Consider the following 17,805-nt stretch of genomic DNA (forward strand, 5'->3'; position numbering starts at 1 on the left):
TGGTACATTAACTGGTAAGTAGTTTATTCGTGTCTGCTTATAAAATGCACATTTCAAAATCACATGAAAATATCATCAGTGGAGACAAATTGTGAGACTGAAGATATGGGAGTACTGCACAAGTTGTGTGGAAAGGTATCAAATCTCAGTAAACAGTTGTAACTGTCAACTTTCTAAAGCAACAAAACTCTAGCGGTAACAATCACTCTTTAAACAGGAGAAACATCACCGTGTTCTTCTATATACCTCTGGATAATGTTTGTTGTATTCATTTACGATATCTGATAATTCAACAGGCTTGTTAATTATACAAACTCACTGAGGCAGGTTTATGGCCAAGGTGGAAAAAAAGCTACCCAACAGGGTGCCGTGCTTTTATTTACTATTATACATAAAATTGGCAACAAATATACTAATAATACAGTGCTAATCTGACCAAGAAATTTTACAGCTAGGTGCAGTTTAAGAAGAGATTATCAAGGCAGTCCAGTCACATACTTATTTTCCCATGAAGACAATAATTTGAGAGACACTTTTACTAAAGACCAAATTATCCAAACATTCTAAGAATTTGGATTAATATTGAAAACTGTTACGAATATTCACTTAGGTTTCAGTATTGTAAAAACTATTGTTCTCCCAAAGGGTTTCAAATGAATGCAAACAGAAGTGTTTAAATTTCTCCATAAGTAGAAACAAGTCACATTTTCTGAATATCGGTAAAATATGAGCACAATATTACACTTTCACTGACATCAGATCACACACACAGAGGAAAATAACGAAAAACTGGCCGTATTACTTTAAATAGCATTGTCTAAGCAACATTCAACACTCAGAGAAAGTATTTTCCTGAAAAATTCTCTTCCTATTGCCTTTGACCAAAATGTGACATAGTATAGAAAAAGTCACAAAATCACAGAGAAATTGGCCCACTTCTGCAACAACCTTAGGCTCAACCAACTGTCCCAAACGTTTGTGCCCACACTGCCACATGCTGAACAGGTAAACAGATAAAGACATCTAGGTTGCAGTAAGTGGGTAACACTGAAAACAGGATTACATTTTAATGTACAGTTTCATTGTTACTCTTAGAAAGGGTACAAGCCCTGTCCATGAACCTGCAGATACGAATTCAGGACAGCATGGGGGCCATGTGAAAGCAGAAGCAGGTCCACAGTCTTAATATCGAGGTGGAGAATTATTGAGACAGAAGATATAGAAAAGTCAGCAGCAAAGAAATCAAAGCACTGGGTACCCCCTGCATCTGCTCAAGCACAGATGAGAAGGGACCGATTAAGTTGCATTTTCAAAGGTAAAATTAACCTGACTGGAAGCCAAAGGCCTGGGAATCTCCACTGGCTCCCTGATTGGGCGATGTCGGGTCTACACATTCCTTCAGGAGACAGGTAGTATTGCAATGGGTTTAGCCACAGGTCTTTTTTGATAATCTCGGGAATTCTGTCAGTTTCTGGAAGGCTGTGGTCTGAGAACAAGTTGAAGAAGCTGCAGAGAAGGTCTTGGTTTCTGCGAATAAAGGACTGGGGCTCATACCCCCTCCGCCATATGATTGGAATGGAAAGAGACACCACTCGACCAGATGATCTCACTTCATATTTCTTGACAATCAGCTTGTTCCCGAAGTAGGGGTTTCTTTGAAAAAAAACTTGAATTTGCAGCCTGTCTTAGGATGTGTCAGTTCCTTCACCCCCAGATTGGTTATGGACCTTAACATCTCTGCTTCCTGACCCCTAATCATGGCGGATAACTGAGGGTGGTTCCTGAAGGCAGTCATCCAGAAGTCTGGGATATTCTGAATGTTATAGTTCCTTCATTCCACAGAGTGTCTCTGCATCTGCCCAAACTTCTGCTCCAGATGTTGGAAGGCCCTGTCAGCCTGAGCATTCAGTGTCCAGTTCTACCTGGATGTCCTCCAGCGGCTTCGTGTGAAGATCTATGCTTAGGTGCCAAGGCCCTGCCTTCTCCTGTGACTCCCTCACTCCTCCTGTACCCTCTTACATGTCAAGTTCTTCACCCGCAGGCTTCAGCTCCACCTTCATCACCTCCTCACTCCTTTGCATTGCCACTTCTGACTTCTTTTCTGATGCTACCGATATGGTGCCCCGTTCAATCTTCACGTCGTGGGCCTCGGCTTCCTCTCCCAAAGTTTCTAGGGCCTTCTCCGCATTATTCGTTATTACAAACGCTGCTTCAGCGAGACCCTCGACATCAGACGAAATCTGTCCCTGCCTTGCTGAGGCCACTGGCATCTGTGGGTCAAGGCCCAAGACACTCCAGGGCTCTGTGCTCCCCACGATTCCTGAGAGACCCTCACCTGTTACCTCCTTCTCGCCTAGCAGCAGAAGCTGATCTGAGGTTGCCATGACAGTGTCTGCATCACAGAGGGCACGGCTCACATGGACAGAGGTCCCCTCCTCCTGCTCGGGGCTGTCATGACAGGTCCGGTCACACAGAGGTCAGTTTACTCACACTCACCACCTTTATATGTTCAGAGTCATCTCTAACTGGAGAGTAGGGACCCAGACCTGTGAGGAGCACTCCCAGATCTCCAGAACCTGACAGTGATCTGGGAGTGGATGGGGGTGGTGGTCCACCATCATCAGATTCAAGCCACCTCACTGTGTGTACCAAGTGTGGGAGGAGCCTAGGCCTAGTTGTGGCTCCTGTTGAATCTGAGTAGAATCTTGGATGGCTATTTTCTTGTTATTCGGTTCCTTCAATAACTTAATGGCGTCAAACAGCCTCTCAGAGACCAGTAAAGTGAGCACTTTTATACCCCATGTGGCTTTCCCAGGCCCATCACTTCAGCCCCTTTGAGATACTGGGGCAGATCCCAGTTGTCTCTTATCTGCAGGGCAGAGCCAGCACTCAGTGGGAAAGGATTGCTCTTCCTTTTCTACTGAAAGACCCCCGGAGGGTATCTTCTGCCTGAGGAGACCCCTCCCAAGGAGTAGGGAGACCACACAGTTCGGATGCAAACAGCAAGAGGTTTATTTAGATACACAGGTACCTGTGGGCACACAGTCTCTAGGAGGACTTGCATGCCGGACAAAGGGGCAGTCCCCTTTTTATAGGGCTTGGGGGGCAGAAGCAGAAGCATAGCAACAGGGTTCTAATTGGTTAGTTTAAATGTAGCCAGGGAGTGAACCCAAGGACATGGCTCTAAGTAAATAGCTCCTGGTACCAGCCGGGGCTGCAGCTCCTGAGAATAGTTGCCTTGGGCTTATCTAAGTGTGGGAACTGTGGCAGAAATATGGCTCCAAGGACACAACTCCTGGTACCAGTCGGGGGCTGCAGCTTATCTGAAAGCTGGGCTTGTCTGAGTGTCTCCCTTTCTTTGTCTATTGCAAGCTGGCCACCCACCGGTATCTTGCTTGTCCACCTGGGACCCTGACTTGGCCGGCCCCGTGTGTGCGCAGCCTTACAGAAGTGGAATTTATTGTTGCTAAGCTGGGGTCTTTCACTACTTTGCTCCCAACTGAGAATGCAGAGTCGGGTGATTGGCCCTGAGGGAATGCTGCTGTCCATTCCAACCATCCAGAGGTCTGAGATTCGACCCATGGGCAGCCAGGCCTGGACCAATTAAGTTTACCCCCACCCACCCTCTGACTCCTTCTAAGATGCTGGAGGAGTTGGTGGCTAGAGAAGTCTTTGTGTGAGAGCTCTTCTCTGCAGACTGTAACTCTGACCTAGGAGCCTTGGGCTTTGGAGCACTCAGGGACCCCTCTGTGCAGAGAAGAGAACACCAATTGTGTTGGCCTGGGAGGTTCTGTTCTGGGCAGTACCAGGAGATGCTTGTTGGAAGAGTCTCTTGGGGGACTCAGAAGCACTTCCCTGGAACAGGGCACTGAGAATTTTGAGAATATTCAGGGAATTTAACTGATTTAGGGCTCACTTACCCTAGGCTAAGGAGGTTCAGGTGCTGTGCTGATTTGTGCTGGTAAAGCATGACCTTCCCTGTGGATGGTTTGTTGGGCTCTCCAAATGTAACGAGTAAGAACTTTTATTACAAATATTTCTGTCAGACAACCGAAAGCCCCAAAACTGCTGCATTTTTAGTGTGCATTGGCAAGTTCTCAAAAAATTTCCGGCTTTTCTTTCTCTTATTTTGTTTTCTGTTTTTGTTTATTCTTCAGAGTCATGGTATCTGTGTGTAGTTCTGGCTGTCCAGGAACACACTTTGTAGAGCAAGGTAATATAAAACTCATGGAGATTGCAGGTCCACCAAGGGCTCAGAATGTATCTGAGTAGACACAGCCTGAGTCTGCCATAATCCCAAAAGGGTTCAAAACAGGAGGGGCTGGCAGGGTACCACACTGGACTGGTGCCTTGATAGTCTCCTTGCTGTGATTTCTGACACCCAAGCAGGCAGCATACTCCTCCTGGCTTCTCCTGACTAGCTCACATTCCCTAACATCCTGGGAGATCAGCCAGGGTGAAGGGTCAAAAGACACCTGGCTGTCTGTTCTCAGCCCTGTCCAGGGATTTGCTGGAGGAACACAGATGCTTATCGAATTAAGAGATTTACAGTCTAGAATCTCAGAGGACTGAAAGACCATTGTATCTCTCTGTGTATCCCTTGCCTTATGTCTCTCTCCTCCCACTTTTTGTGTCTTTAGTCTCTATAATTTGTGTCTGTCCCAGGGTTAAGAACCTAGGCCCCGAGGGCCTAGAAGCAGGTCCAGCAAGGTCTCAGAGTGTAGCAGTTCCTGTTTCCTTGAGGTCAGTGTTGTCTGGGAAGGACAGGTTTGGATGTAGAGGCAACCCTTAAGGCTATATCTCCAGGGAGTAGCTAGGCTGACTAAGGGTGTAGAAAGGTTCCAGGTGGCATACAGAGGAATCATTCCCTCTCGGCCTTGTGTATTGGTGGATGGGACAATTGCTTAACAACAGTATGCAAGGTGGCAGGACAGGTTCTGTTTTGGTGTTCCAGGCCTTGCAACTCTGAGACCTCAGGGCAGACCTTCCTGGATAGAGCTCTTTTGGTTGCATCAGAGCAGATGGCTCCAGGCAGCTTGGTCAGGAAAGATAATTGGAAAGCACTGGCAGGCTTGTGTCTTGGAGGCACTTAGAGGACTCTCCCTCCACCAGCTGTGACTTAAGACCTAGGCAGTGCATGGGGTAGGGGAGGTGGTGGACCTCTGCAGACTCTCAGTGCCCCTGAATGAAGGCTTCTCCTAGATAGTGACAGTTTCCAAAGGAACGTGGTTACATCATCTGGTACCCAGAGATTGCCATCTGTCCTGGAAACTGTGGCTGTTGCTGTATATATTGGTGAGATAGAGGCAGAAAGAGGAGGAGCATAGGTAGGTGTGTGTGTGTGTGTGTGTGTGTGTGTGTGTGTGTGTGTGTTTAGAGAGGACAGAGAATGAAGGGTCCATCTCTATTGGTGACATGGGGATTTGAGAGAGGGACAGAGGGCAAAATGTACCCAGAATGCTGCCTGGTGGTTGCTGAAGTTGTGGGGTGAAGTGGGGGAGGAGTGGAGGGTTAGTGAGAGGAGAGAGATTGTGAGGAAGCTGTGATTAGCTCCTAACGGTTGCCTGGCTGCTCACTTCCTTGGAATGTTTAGTAGGTTCTTAGAATTGGGACCCCAAGGCCACGGCGTGGTAGTCAAGGGGGCAGGTTGGGGTGGAATATTCCTTCCTTCGTTGGACGTCCCCTTCTATTCAGTGCAGGATAGTAGGCAGCCTGCCGTGGAGATGGTGCATGTGTGAGGCCTGAATCCTCTGTGGCATCAGATCTGGAGGAATGACCAGATGACTTTGTGGGACAGGTTCTGACATAAGTCATATTGAGTACTACCTGAGATACCGACCTGTGTTTTCCAGGTAAGAAGATGAAGGGTTTTGGAACATGTCATCTTTAGCTCTCCTGGACAGATATGTCCCTTTCAAACTCAACCCCACCTCACCCCCTTTCTATATTCAGGGTTATCTCTAGCCAGAGAGTAAGGACCCAGACTTGTGAGGAGTACTACCAAATCTCCATAATCCCTCAATTATTTGGGGGTGGATGGGGTTTGGTGGTCCACCATCATAGATTCAAGCCACTTCCTGTGTGTACCAAGTGTGGGAAGAGCCTAGGACAAGATGTTCCTGCTGGTGAAGTAGAAGCAGCCTGAGTCTGCCACAATCCCAAAGGGGTTCAAAACAGGCTGGTCTGGCAGGGAAAACCCCAGGACTGGTGTCTTGATATTCTTTTGGCTCTCATTCCTGACACTCAAGCAGGCAGCATACACCTCCTGGCTTCTCCTGACTAGCTCACATTCCCTAACATCCTGGGAGATCAGCCAGGTTAAAGGGTCAAAAGATACCTGGTCATCTTGTTTCCGCCCTTTCCAGGGATTTCCTGAAGTAACAGAGATGCTTGTGGAATTATTAGATGCACAGTCTAAGATCTAAGGGGACCAGAAGACCATTGTATCTCTCTGTCTATCCCTTACCTTATCTGTTAACCCCAACCCGCCACTCAGTTTGTCTGTTAGTCTCTTTGCTCTGTGTATGACACCTGGTTATGTTCCTAGGCGACCAGGGCCTAGAAGCAGGTCCAGCCAGGGCTCAGAGTGTAGCAGTTCTTATTTTTTGAGGTCAGGGTTTTCTCAGAAGACAGGTTTTGATGTAGAGGCAACCTTTAGGGTATATTCCCAGGGAGTAGCTAGGCTGAGTAAGGGTTTACAAAGGTCCCAGGTGGCTTGCAGAGGGTGATGTATATCAACTAATAGGTACAGTAAATATCTTCAATAAAATTGTAGAAGAAAACTTCTCTACCCTTAAGAATGAGATTACCATGAGCATAAAAAAAACCTACCAAAGTTCAAATAGATTGGACCAGAAAGAAATTCCTCCAGACACATTATAGTCAAAATGCCAAATGCTCAAAGCAATGAAAAATTACTAAAAGCAGTAAAAGAAAAAGTTTATGTAACATGTAATGGCAGACCAATCAGAATCACACCAGATTTCTCAACGGAAATTATGAAAGCTAGGAGAGACTGGACAGACATACTTACACTAAGAGAGCACAGATGCCACCCCAAGCTGCTATACCCAGCAAAACTCTCAATCACCATGGATGGAGAGAATAAGAAAATCCAAGACAAAAATAAATTTAAACAATATCTGACCACAAACGCAGCAATACAACAAATAATATGTGGAAAACCGAATACATCCAGGGGAACTACATCCTGATAAATACAGGAAAGCTCATAAGCAATAAAACCAAAAGGAGAAAGAGACACAGGCACAATTCCACCTCCAACAGCAAAAGTAGCAAGAAACTGCAACCACTAATCCTTGATATCTGTTAACATAAATGGACTCAATTATCCAATAAAAAGATATAGGCTATCAGACTGGATATATAAACAAAACCCAGCATTTTTCTGCATACTGGAAACTCATCTCAAAGACAAAGACAGGCACTATCTCAGAGTCAATGGTTGGGGAAAAAGTTTCTATACAAATGGGCCCAAAAAGCAAGCTGGAGTGGCCATTCTAATATCAATAAAATTCGATTTTCAACCAAAAGTTATCAAAAAAGATAAGCAAGGACATTTTTACCCATTAAAGGGGAATTTGTCAGGAGGAACTCTCAATCCTTAACAAATATGCTCCAAATGCAAAAGCACTGATATTCATAGAAGAAACCCTACTAAAGCTCAAAAAAAAAAAAAAAAAAAAAAAATACATTGTGCCCCACACGATAATAGTGAGAGAACTCAATACCCCACTCCCACCAATGGACAGATCCAGGTAAGAAAAACTGAACAAGGACACTCTAAAACTAACAGAGGTTATGAACGAACTGGAATTAATAGATATCTATATAACATATCATAGGAAAACAAAAGAACACATTCTTCTCAGCGCCACACGGCATCTTCTCGAAAATTGACTACATAATTGGTAACAAAACGAACCTCAATAGATAAAGGAAGATTGAAATACTCCCATGCATCCTTTCAGATCAACATGGTCTAAGACACTCCAATATACAACAAAGACACATGCACTACAATGTTCATAGCAGCTCTATTCATAATAGCCAGAAGCTGGAAAGAACCCAGATGTCCTTCAGTAGATGAATGGATACAAAAATTGTGGTACATTTACACAATGGATTACTACTCAGCTATCAGAAATAATAACCTTATAAAATTCTTAAGAAAAATAGATACATCTAAAGAATATCATCCTGAGTGAGATAATTTAGTCAAAAAAGAGCAGACATAATATGCAGTCACTGATAGTAGGATGCTAACCACAGAGGCTCGGGCTGCCTCTGAAACAACTCTCAGATTGTGTGAAGTAAAAAAAAAAAAAAAAAAAAGAAAGAAAGAAAAGAAAATACCATTAGGTTACTCCTTACACACCAAGGAAACTTTGACTAATTCCAGGATACATCCTGTTTTACATGTATATTATGTTCATTGTAACTAGTAAGATATTAATGCACACTATCAACCCTTAAAAAAACAAAGCAATGACACAAATGTATTCCTATATTTTTATGGAAAATGCTTATAATTTGTACATTTATCTTTGTTTTTGTAAAATAAAGTTCTTCAATAAAAAATTATAAAAAAGAAAATTGTTCTAATGAGATATGCTGCACACCTCTTCTGGTGTGCAGGCATACATGCAGGCAGAACACTATACTTAATAAATAAAGCTTGTTTTAAAATAAAAAAGAAAACAAAAGTTTTAAACTAGGGAGCAGGACAAATGTTATGAAACAATTTGAGTTTGGCTGTAATGTGTTTAGAAATATTTGGAAGGCAGAGTTGGGAATAGAGCTCAGTGATAAGTATGGACTCATTCTCAGTCATCAGCACCACAGAAAAAGACATTTAACACATTGAATTAGACTTTCCACATCATGGACAAAGTGCTATTTCCCATAATTATGAAAAAGGTAGACTATTTTACCACAAAGATAGTCTTATTGCATTATTCCACTGTGTGTGTGTGTGTGTGTGTGTGTGTGTGTGTGTGTGTGTCTCACAGATGCACACAGAACAAGAAATCCAGCTCTTTCTGTATTCCTCTGAAGCTGTATCAGCTTGGGTGTGGCAGTGGTGACTGGTGTGCTTGCTATCAGGAAATGCACACCTGTCTAATTCCACCATTTTTGTAAGAAACTGGAGTGTAGTTCACAATTAGATAGACTAGCTGAATCCATATTCTATTTTTATTCTTCATTTTGGTTTTGTTTGAGCAAGGGTCTCAGTCTGTAAACCAAGCAGGCTTTGAAAGGCAATCCTCCTGTATTAATCTAAGTGCAGGGATTATTAATGTGTACCCCCAAGCCTGACTATTTTGAATTGTTTTTGAGACAGGAGCTCATTTTGGGTCTAGCAAAAAATTTCAACTTTTGATGACACAGCCTTAAAACTTGAGTAAACAGCTGTGCAAGGTGGCACACACATTTTGGCCCAGCTCTTTTGAGGCAGAGACAGGAGATCTGGGTTCAAGGCCAGCCTGGCCTAGAGAACAGCCAGAGGTACATAGAAACCTGTTCTCATAAACAACAAAACAACACACAAAGCCACAAGCACACACCTGCAAAACAAGAGAAACAAACCAGAGGAAATTTGATTTTTAAAAAGCTAAGATATGTTTATAAAGATGAGATTTGACAATGGCAATGGGATGATCTGACTGTGATAATGGATAACAATATTCCTTACAGAAAGTCCATTTTTGGCTGTGCTTATGGCACCTATGAAATTCCAGCAGTTCAGAAGGCAGAGGCTGTTAGATATAACAAACCAACAACAAAAATGTCTCTTTGTCTTAGTGGCTTCATGACAAAAGAGCTTTGCTGAAGCTTGCTTTTATTGCATGGGCTAGATGGTCCCAGACTGCACTGCTCTACATGTTGAACTTCAGCTGAAGGTGACATCAAGGGAGGAAAATGACAGTGTCTATCAGTCAGCAGCACTAAAAGCCTTTAAGGTGGGTTAAGTTCTGTTCAGCAGTTCTTTGGTTTATGCTTAAAGGGATGTTCTGAAGGCATTTAGCAAAGATACATGACCCTGAAGGGAGGCTCAGTGGGTAAAGCATTTCTTACCAAGGCTGCTGAACTGAATTTTCTCTCTAGAGCACATGGAAAGGTGGAAGAGAACCAACCTCTCAAATCTGTTCTCTAGCCTCCACTTGTGTGCCCCTCTCATAACAATAGCACATTCTGTGTGTTTTAAAGAATGTTTCGCGAGTTTTCAGACTTGTTCCTAGTGGACAATAAAAACTTAAGACTGCAGAGTGAAGTCGGAGAATTTGGAAGAACACAAATTGTGAACATCAGGATAGAGACAGTATTTAAGGATTCTCCTTCGTTCACATTAAACCAGAATAGAAAGCTTACCTTCTTCTACCCTGTTTAACTTTTGGTGCTGGAGAGATGCCTCAGTGGTTAATGGTGCTTCTGTTCTTCCAGGGACAGGCCAACTTGTATCTGGAAAAGTCCTGCTGGCAAAAAATCAACCACTTCAGTGCTGACCTCAAGGTAACTACATTCAGGGAGATAGGATGGCTTCAGAGATTTTTATCCCCTTTTAATGGAGACAGAAATTGCAGGATGTCACCAGGTCCTGTTGTCTCTCATGTTTTGAGATAAGATCTCTCTATGTAGCCCAGGCTGTATTGTACATCACTGTTGTAGACATGTCTAGCCTAAACATTATTGTGATTCTTCTTCTGCCTCTTGAACTCTGGTGTACAGAGATATACCTCCAGAGCTTGCAGACATCTTAGGTTGGACAGGGTCAAAACTGAGATCACCCTACACAGCGATCTGTACCAAGGCCTGCCTCTGGGTGCTCTTGGGAAACTTGTCCAGCATGTACCTGTACACCAGACAGTTCTCGGTCCCCTATGTTTTCCTTTGAGGCTCAGGAGCATTCACCATTCCAGACAGCCCTCCCAACCCCCACCTCCCAGTGTTAAACACAGAAAGACAGGGAAGGGGACAGGCTACCCAGCTTCTGGGCATTCTCAATGTCTCAGGGCAAGGCAGCTAGCTCTCCTGGACAGGTATGTCCCTGCCGACTTTAATCCCACCTAACCCCTTTCTATGTTCAGGGTTATCTCTAGAGTTTGGACCCAGACCTGTGAGGAATACTCCCAAGTCTCCGGAACCCCAAAGGGGTATGTGGGTGGATGGGGGGTGGTGGTACACCATGATCAGATTCAAGTCACCTCACTGTGTGTACCAAGTGAGCAGGGAGACTAAGCCGAGATTTGGCTGCTGGAATCTGAGTAGGCACAGGCTGAGTCTTCCATAATCCCAAATGGGTTCAAAACTGGTTGGGCTGGCAGGGTACCACCCAGGACTGGTGCCTTGATGGCCTCCTGGCTGTGATTCCTGACACCCAAGCAGGCAACATACTCCTCCTGGCTTCTCCTGACTAGCACACATTCCCTAACATCCTGGGATATCAGCCAGGGTGAAGGGTCAAAAGACACCTGTCCTTCTTGTCTCCACGCTGTCCAGGGATTTGCTGGAGGAACACAGATGCTTATCGAATTAACAGATGTGCAGTCTAGGATCTTAGAGGAGCAGAAGACCATTGTATCTCCCAGTCTTTCCTTTGCTTATCTCTCCTTCCTCCAACTTTGTGTGTCTCTTAGTCTCTTTAATTTTTATCTGTCCCAGGGTTAGGAACTTAGGCCATGGGGGCCTTGAAGCTTATCCAGCAAGGGTTCAGAATTTAGCAGTTCTTGTTTCCTTGAGGTCAGTGTTGTCTGGGAAGGACAGGTTTGGATATAGAGGCAATCCTTAAGGCTATATCCCCAGGGAGTAGCTAGGCTGAGTAAGTGTGTACAAAGGTCCTAGGTGGCTTGCAGGGGAATTGTTCTCTCTAGGCCTTGTGTTTTGGTGGATGAGACAATTGCTTAACAACAATATGCAGGGTGGCAGTAAAGGTATTCTTTTGGTGTTCTGAGCATTGAACCTCTGAGACCTCAGAGCAGGCCTGCCTGGATTAAGCTCTCTTGGTTGCATCAGAACAGATGCCTCCAGGAAGCTTGGTTGGGAAAGATAATTGGAGAGCACTGGCAGGCTTGTGTCTTGGAGGCTCTTAGAGTACTCTCCCTCCACCAACTGTGACTTAAGACCTAGGCAGTACATGAAGTGGGGCGGTGGTGGACCTCTGCAGACTCTCAGTGCCCCTGAATGAAGGCTTCTCCTAGATAGTGACAAAAAGTCTCCAAAGGAACGTGGTTTACATCATCTGGTACCCAGAGATTGCCAACTGACCAGGAAACTATGGCTGTTGCTGTATATATTGGTAAGCTAGAGGCAGAAAGAGGAGAAACTTAGGTAGGTAGGTTGGAAGGTAGGTAGATAGGTAGGTGTGTGTGTGTGTGCGTGTGTGTGTGTGTGTGTGTGTGTGTGTGTGTGTGTTTGTTTGTTTGTCTGTGTTTGTGTGTGTGTGCTCGATTGTATAGAAAACACAGAATCAAGGGTCCACCTGTGATGGTGACTTGAGGATTTTGGAGAATGACTGACCTGTCTGGTGGTTTCTGAAGTTGTGAGATGGGGGGGATGGAGGTTTAGTGAGAGGGGGAGAGAAGTCAGGAAAAATGGATGAAGGCAGTCCAATGGATCAGAGCAGATATTAGCTGTGAATAAAGCACAGCTTCCAAGTTCCTCACTCTTTCCTAAAATGCTCACAAAGGGACTTAGTACAGTGGTTCAGTGCTTGCCTAGCAAGAGCAAGGTCGTGGGTTGGCTCCTCAGCTCTATAAATGCAAATAAAACAAATAGATGCTCACACAACTCCTTTAGTCAAAGACTCAATAGTAAAGAAAAGTGAGAAGTCGCCAATGTCTTTGATGCTTCCTCTTTCTCAGTTTGTTTTCCTCTAAATTTGTTTGTGTATTTTTTTAGGGTTGAGCAATATTGAGTTTTAAGAAAGAAAACACAAAACAAGTGATTCTCCCTTCATTGAATGACTTCCTCAATAGCAAAGACAGATTCATCTTATCTAATAACATTCAACAATGATTAAGGCTGCTGATCCTATACTAATCTTTAGAATTTGCTAGGATTTAGGGAATTATAAACCATAGGGTGAAAATTTAGACTCAATCTACTTTGCTTATGAGTTTCTCAATAGCTAAGACAGATCAATGTTATTTAATCACATTAAAAATGACTAAGGCTGCTGAATCTACACTAATCTTTAAAATTTGCTAGAATTTAGAGAATTATAAACCATAGAGTGTAAATTTAGACTCAATCTATTCTGCTTATAACAGAAGTACACTTAGTTGCACAGCACATTTTACAAAAAGGTCATTGTATTTTAGGCATTCAAGTTAATAAACATATCTCACCTTTTTTTATCCCAATATTCTTTATTGATCTTGCATTTTAGCTTGATAAACCTTGACTTACACAAAAGCATATGAAGTTCATGGGAAGAAAGTAATACTGTTTAACTTTTAAAAATATATTTACTTACAGATTCATTAAATAATGTCCTATATAATTATGGCTGACCACATTTTTGGAAAACTGATTTATATTTATATGCCATATAAATATAAATTTATATATGAAATATATTTAGCCCAGTTCTGACAGTATTCTCAAAATGTAATGTGAAAACCTGAAATATCTTGTTTTTCACACTCTGTAAGTTAGTACATGTTACTTATAGATAGTCTGTGTTGAGCAGATAAGTATCCCCAAACACTAACCCATGATTCAGACTGCCAGTGTATTAGAGAAGATATGCCTCGAGTATAACATCTTATTGTCAGTGTAAGATCTACCTTACAATATTCAAAACAAATAAATTTTACAAGAGTATTCAACATGAAGTGGTGTTATTATTGCAGATGAAAAATTATACCTTAAAATCTAAACCTTGTCTAATCATTAAAAGAGTATTTTGGTATTTAACAAACTTCTTTGCAAATTCTCCTGACATCAATTTTACAAATGGTTTGAAAACTATCATCATGGTTTTTAAGGCAAGATTTTTGGGATTCGGTAAACCCCACCCCTCAGTTACCTGGCAACAGCCAGGTATGCTCTGCCCCAATAACTTGACACTCTAAAAGGGGCTGCTTGCCCCCTCCTCCTTCTGTTGCTCTTGTACTCTTACCCCCTCTCTCTTTCCACGTGCTCATGGCAAGCCTGGTTTTCTCTATTCTCTCTGCCTCTACTATTCTCTTAACTCCCCCATGACCTGAGTAAACTGTTTTATGTACTGTACCCTGGTTTGGCCAGGCACGTAGGTGGAAGGTATTCCCAACATGGGTTATCCAGAGGCACCCCCCACACCTGCAGGCCTCACTACACCTCCATAGACCATACCATTCCCCACACACTCTTCATCCTTTTCCTAACACTTATGCCAAAACACAGGATGTGGTCTTTTACAACAAAGTAAGCAAGAAACTTCTTCCCTTTATATTTAGTCTTTCTGGGCACTTACCTCTGCCATCTGTGTGATTTATTACATCACTCTATAATTTGCTGGCTACTATGTGCAATGCATAGTAGCTGCAAGATAAACTAAATACACTTTGCTCTATTTCGTAAGGATTCTAAATTCTTAGAGAAATAAAAGTAAAAATGTGAAATAGTATCATTCTTTACCTACTGTACCATAAAGTTATTTGCATATCAGGTATGAAAAAGAATGGAATTTATCCATTTCCCTTCTTAAGGCCTACCAGAAGGCTTTTAAAAAAGTGTGTTATTCAGCAGAGTGAGTAATTACTATATTTTCCAGCAACAGGAGTTCCTAGAAATGTTATCTGACACTGGAAAACAGAAATAATGTAAGGCAGAGAAGTTATGATTAAAGGTGTTGAAGTATCTGACAAATGGAAGATAATAATAAAGTTAATATTTTCACAGATGAAAGGGTCTAAAATGGTACATTAATTGGTAAGTACTTTATTCGTATCTGCTTATAAAATGCACATTTCAATAACACATGAAAATATCATCAGTGGAGACAAATTGTGAGACTGAAGATATGGGAGTACTGTACAAGTTGTGAGGAAAGGTATCAAATCTCAGTAAACAGTTGTAACTGTCAACCTTCTAAAGCAACAAAACTCTAGCAGTAACAATCACTCTTTAAACAGGAGAAACATCACTGTGTTCTTCTTGATACCTCTGGATAATGTTTATTGTATTCATTTACGAAATCTGATAATTCAACAGGCTTGTTAATTATACAAACTCACTGAGGCAGGTTTATGGCCAAGGTGGAAAAAAAGCTACCCAACAGGGTGCCGTGCTTTTATTTACTATTATACATAAAATTGGCAAAATATACTAATAATACAGTGCTAATCTGACAAAGAAATTTTACAGCTATGTGAAGTTTAAGAAGAGACTATCAAGGCAATCAAGTCACATAATTATTTTCCCATGAAGACAATAATTTGAGAGACGCATTTACTAAAGACCAAATTATCCAAACATTCTAAGAATTTGGATTAATATTGAAAACTGTTAAGAATATTCACTTAGGTTTCAGTATTGTAAAAACAATTGTTCTCCCAAAGGGTTTCAAATGAATGCAAACAGAAGTGTTTAAATTTCTCCATAAGTAGAAACAAGTCACATTTTCTGAATATTGGTAAAATATGAGCACAATATTACACTTTGACTGACATCAGATCACACACACAGAGGAAAATAACGAAAAACTGGCCGAATTACTTTAAATAACATTGTCTAAGCAACATTCAACACTCAGAGAAAGTATTTTCCTGAGAAATTCTCTTCCTATTGCCTTTGACCAAAATGTGATATAGTATAGAAAAAGTCACAAAATCACAGAGAAATTGGCCCACTTCTGCAACAACCTTAGGCTCAACCAACTGTCCCAAATGTTTGTGCCCACACTGCCACATGCTGAACAGGTAAACAGATAAAGACATCTAGGTGGCAGTAAGTGGGTAACACTGAAAACAGGATTACATTTTAATGTACAGTTTCATTGTTACTCTTAGAAAGGGTACAAGCCCTGTCCATGAACCTGCAGATACGAATTCAGGACAGCATGGGGGCCATGTGAAAGCAGAAGCAGGTCCACAGTCTTAATATCGAGGAGGAGAAATTATTCGGACAGAAGATGCAGAAAAGTCAGGAGCAAAGAAATCAAAGCACTGCGTACCCGCTGCATCTGCTCAAGACAGATGAGAAGGGACCGGTTAAGTTGCATTTTCAAAGGTAAAATTAACCTGACTGGAAGCCAAAGGCCTGGGAATCTCCACTGGCTCCCTGATTGGGCGATGTCGGGTCTACAGATTCCTTCAGGAGACAGGTAGTATTGCAATGGGTTTAGCCACAGGTCTTTTTTGATAATCTCGGGAATTCTGTCAGTTTCTGCAAGGCTGTGTTCATAGAACCAGGTAAAGAAGCTGCAGAGAAGGTCTTGGTTTCTGCGAATAAAGGACTGGGGCTCATACCCTCTCCCCCATATGATATGAGTGGAATGAGACACCACTCGACCAGATGATCTCACTTCATATTCCTTGACAATCAGCTTGTTTCTGAAGTACGGGTTTCTTTGAAAAAAGAACTTGAATTTGCAGCTGGTCTGAGGATGTCTCAGTTCCTCCACATTCAAATTGGTTATGGACCTTAACATCTCTGCATCCTGACCCCTAATCATGGCAGATAACTAAGGGTGGTTCCTGAAGGCAGTCATCCAGAAGTCTGGGATATTCTGAATGGTGTAGTTTATTCATTCCAAGAGTGTCGCTGCATCTGCCCAAACTACTGCTCCAGATGTTGGAAGGCCCGGTCAGCCTGAGCATTCACAGTGTCCAGATCTACCTGGATGTCCTCCAGCGGGTTTGTGTGAAGATCTATGCTTACGTGCCAAGACCCTGCCTTCTCCTGCGACACCCTCACTCCTCCACTAACCTCCTACATGTCCAGTTCTTCACCCGCAGGCTTCAGTTCCACCTTCATCATCTCCTCACTCCTGTGCATTGCGACTTCTGACTTCTCTTCTGATGCTACCACGATGGTGCCCCATTCAATCCTCATGTCGTGGGCCTGGGCTTCTACTCCTCAATTTTCTAGTGCCTTCTCAGCATCTTTAATATCACAAATGCTGCAGGCGTGAAGCCCTCTTCAGCAGACAGAGTCTCTCCCTGCCTAGTTTCGGCCACTGGAATCTGGGGGTCAAGGCCCAAGACACTCCTTGGCTCTGGGCTCTCCATGATCCCCGCGAGGCCCTCACTTGTTACCACCTTCTCCCCTAGCTGCAGATGCCAGCCTGAGGTTGCCAGGGCAGTGTCTGCATCACCGAGGGCGCAGCTGTCAGGGACAGAGGTCCCCTCATCTCACTCAGGGCCGCTCATGACAGGTCCAGTGGCAAAGACACCTTTATATGTTCAGAGTCATCTCTAACTGGAGAGTAGGGACCCAGACCTATGAGGAACACTACCAGGCCTCCAGAACCCGACAGTTGTCTGGTGGTGTATGTGGGTGGTGGTCCACCATCATCAGATTCAAGCCACTTAACTGTGTGTACCAAGTGGGCTTAAAGCCTAGTCCGAGTTTTGACTCCTGGTGAATCTGAGTTAAATCTTGGATGGCTATTTTTTTTTGTTATACGGTTACTTCAGAAACTTAATGACAAAAAACAGCCTCTCAGAGACCAGCAAAGTGAGCTCTTCTATACCCCATGTGGCTTTCCCAGGCCCATCACTCCCTGCCCCTTTGAGACACTGGGGTGGATCACTGTTGTCTCAGATCCCCAGGGCAAAGCCAGCACTCAGTGGGAAAGGA

At 43.1% G+C, this 17,805-nt stretch overlaps 2 pseudogenes across 2 annotated transcripts in view; both read right to left on the reverse strand.

Annotated features, from left to right (window-relative positions):
- LOC308415099 (testis-specific Y-encoded-like protein 1) overlaps positions 1–17,805 on the reverse strand; it is a 57,875-nt pseudogene that overhangs the window by 10,462 nt on the left and 29,608 nt on the right. The window lies entirely within an intron of this gene.
- Positions 1,322–17,058, reverse strand: LOC308415801 (testis-specific Y-encoded-like protein 1; annotated as a pseudogene). Its single transcript has 2 exons — positions 16,940–17,058; positions 1,322–2,448 (listed from the first exon to the last, which is right to left on the reverse strand). The product of its transcript is annotated as a testis-specific Y-encoded-like protein 1 (transcript).

The sequence above is a fragment of the Micromys minutus genome (assembly GCF_963924665.1).
Source record: "Micromys minutus genome assembly, chromosome: X".
Taxonomy (NCBI): domain Eukaryota; kingdom Metazoa; phylum Chordata; class Mammalia; order Rodentia; family Muridae; genus Micromys; species Micromys minutus.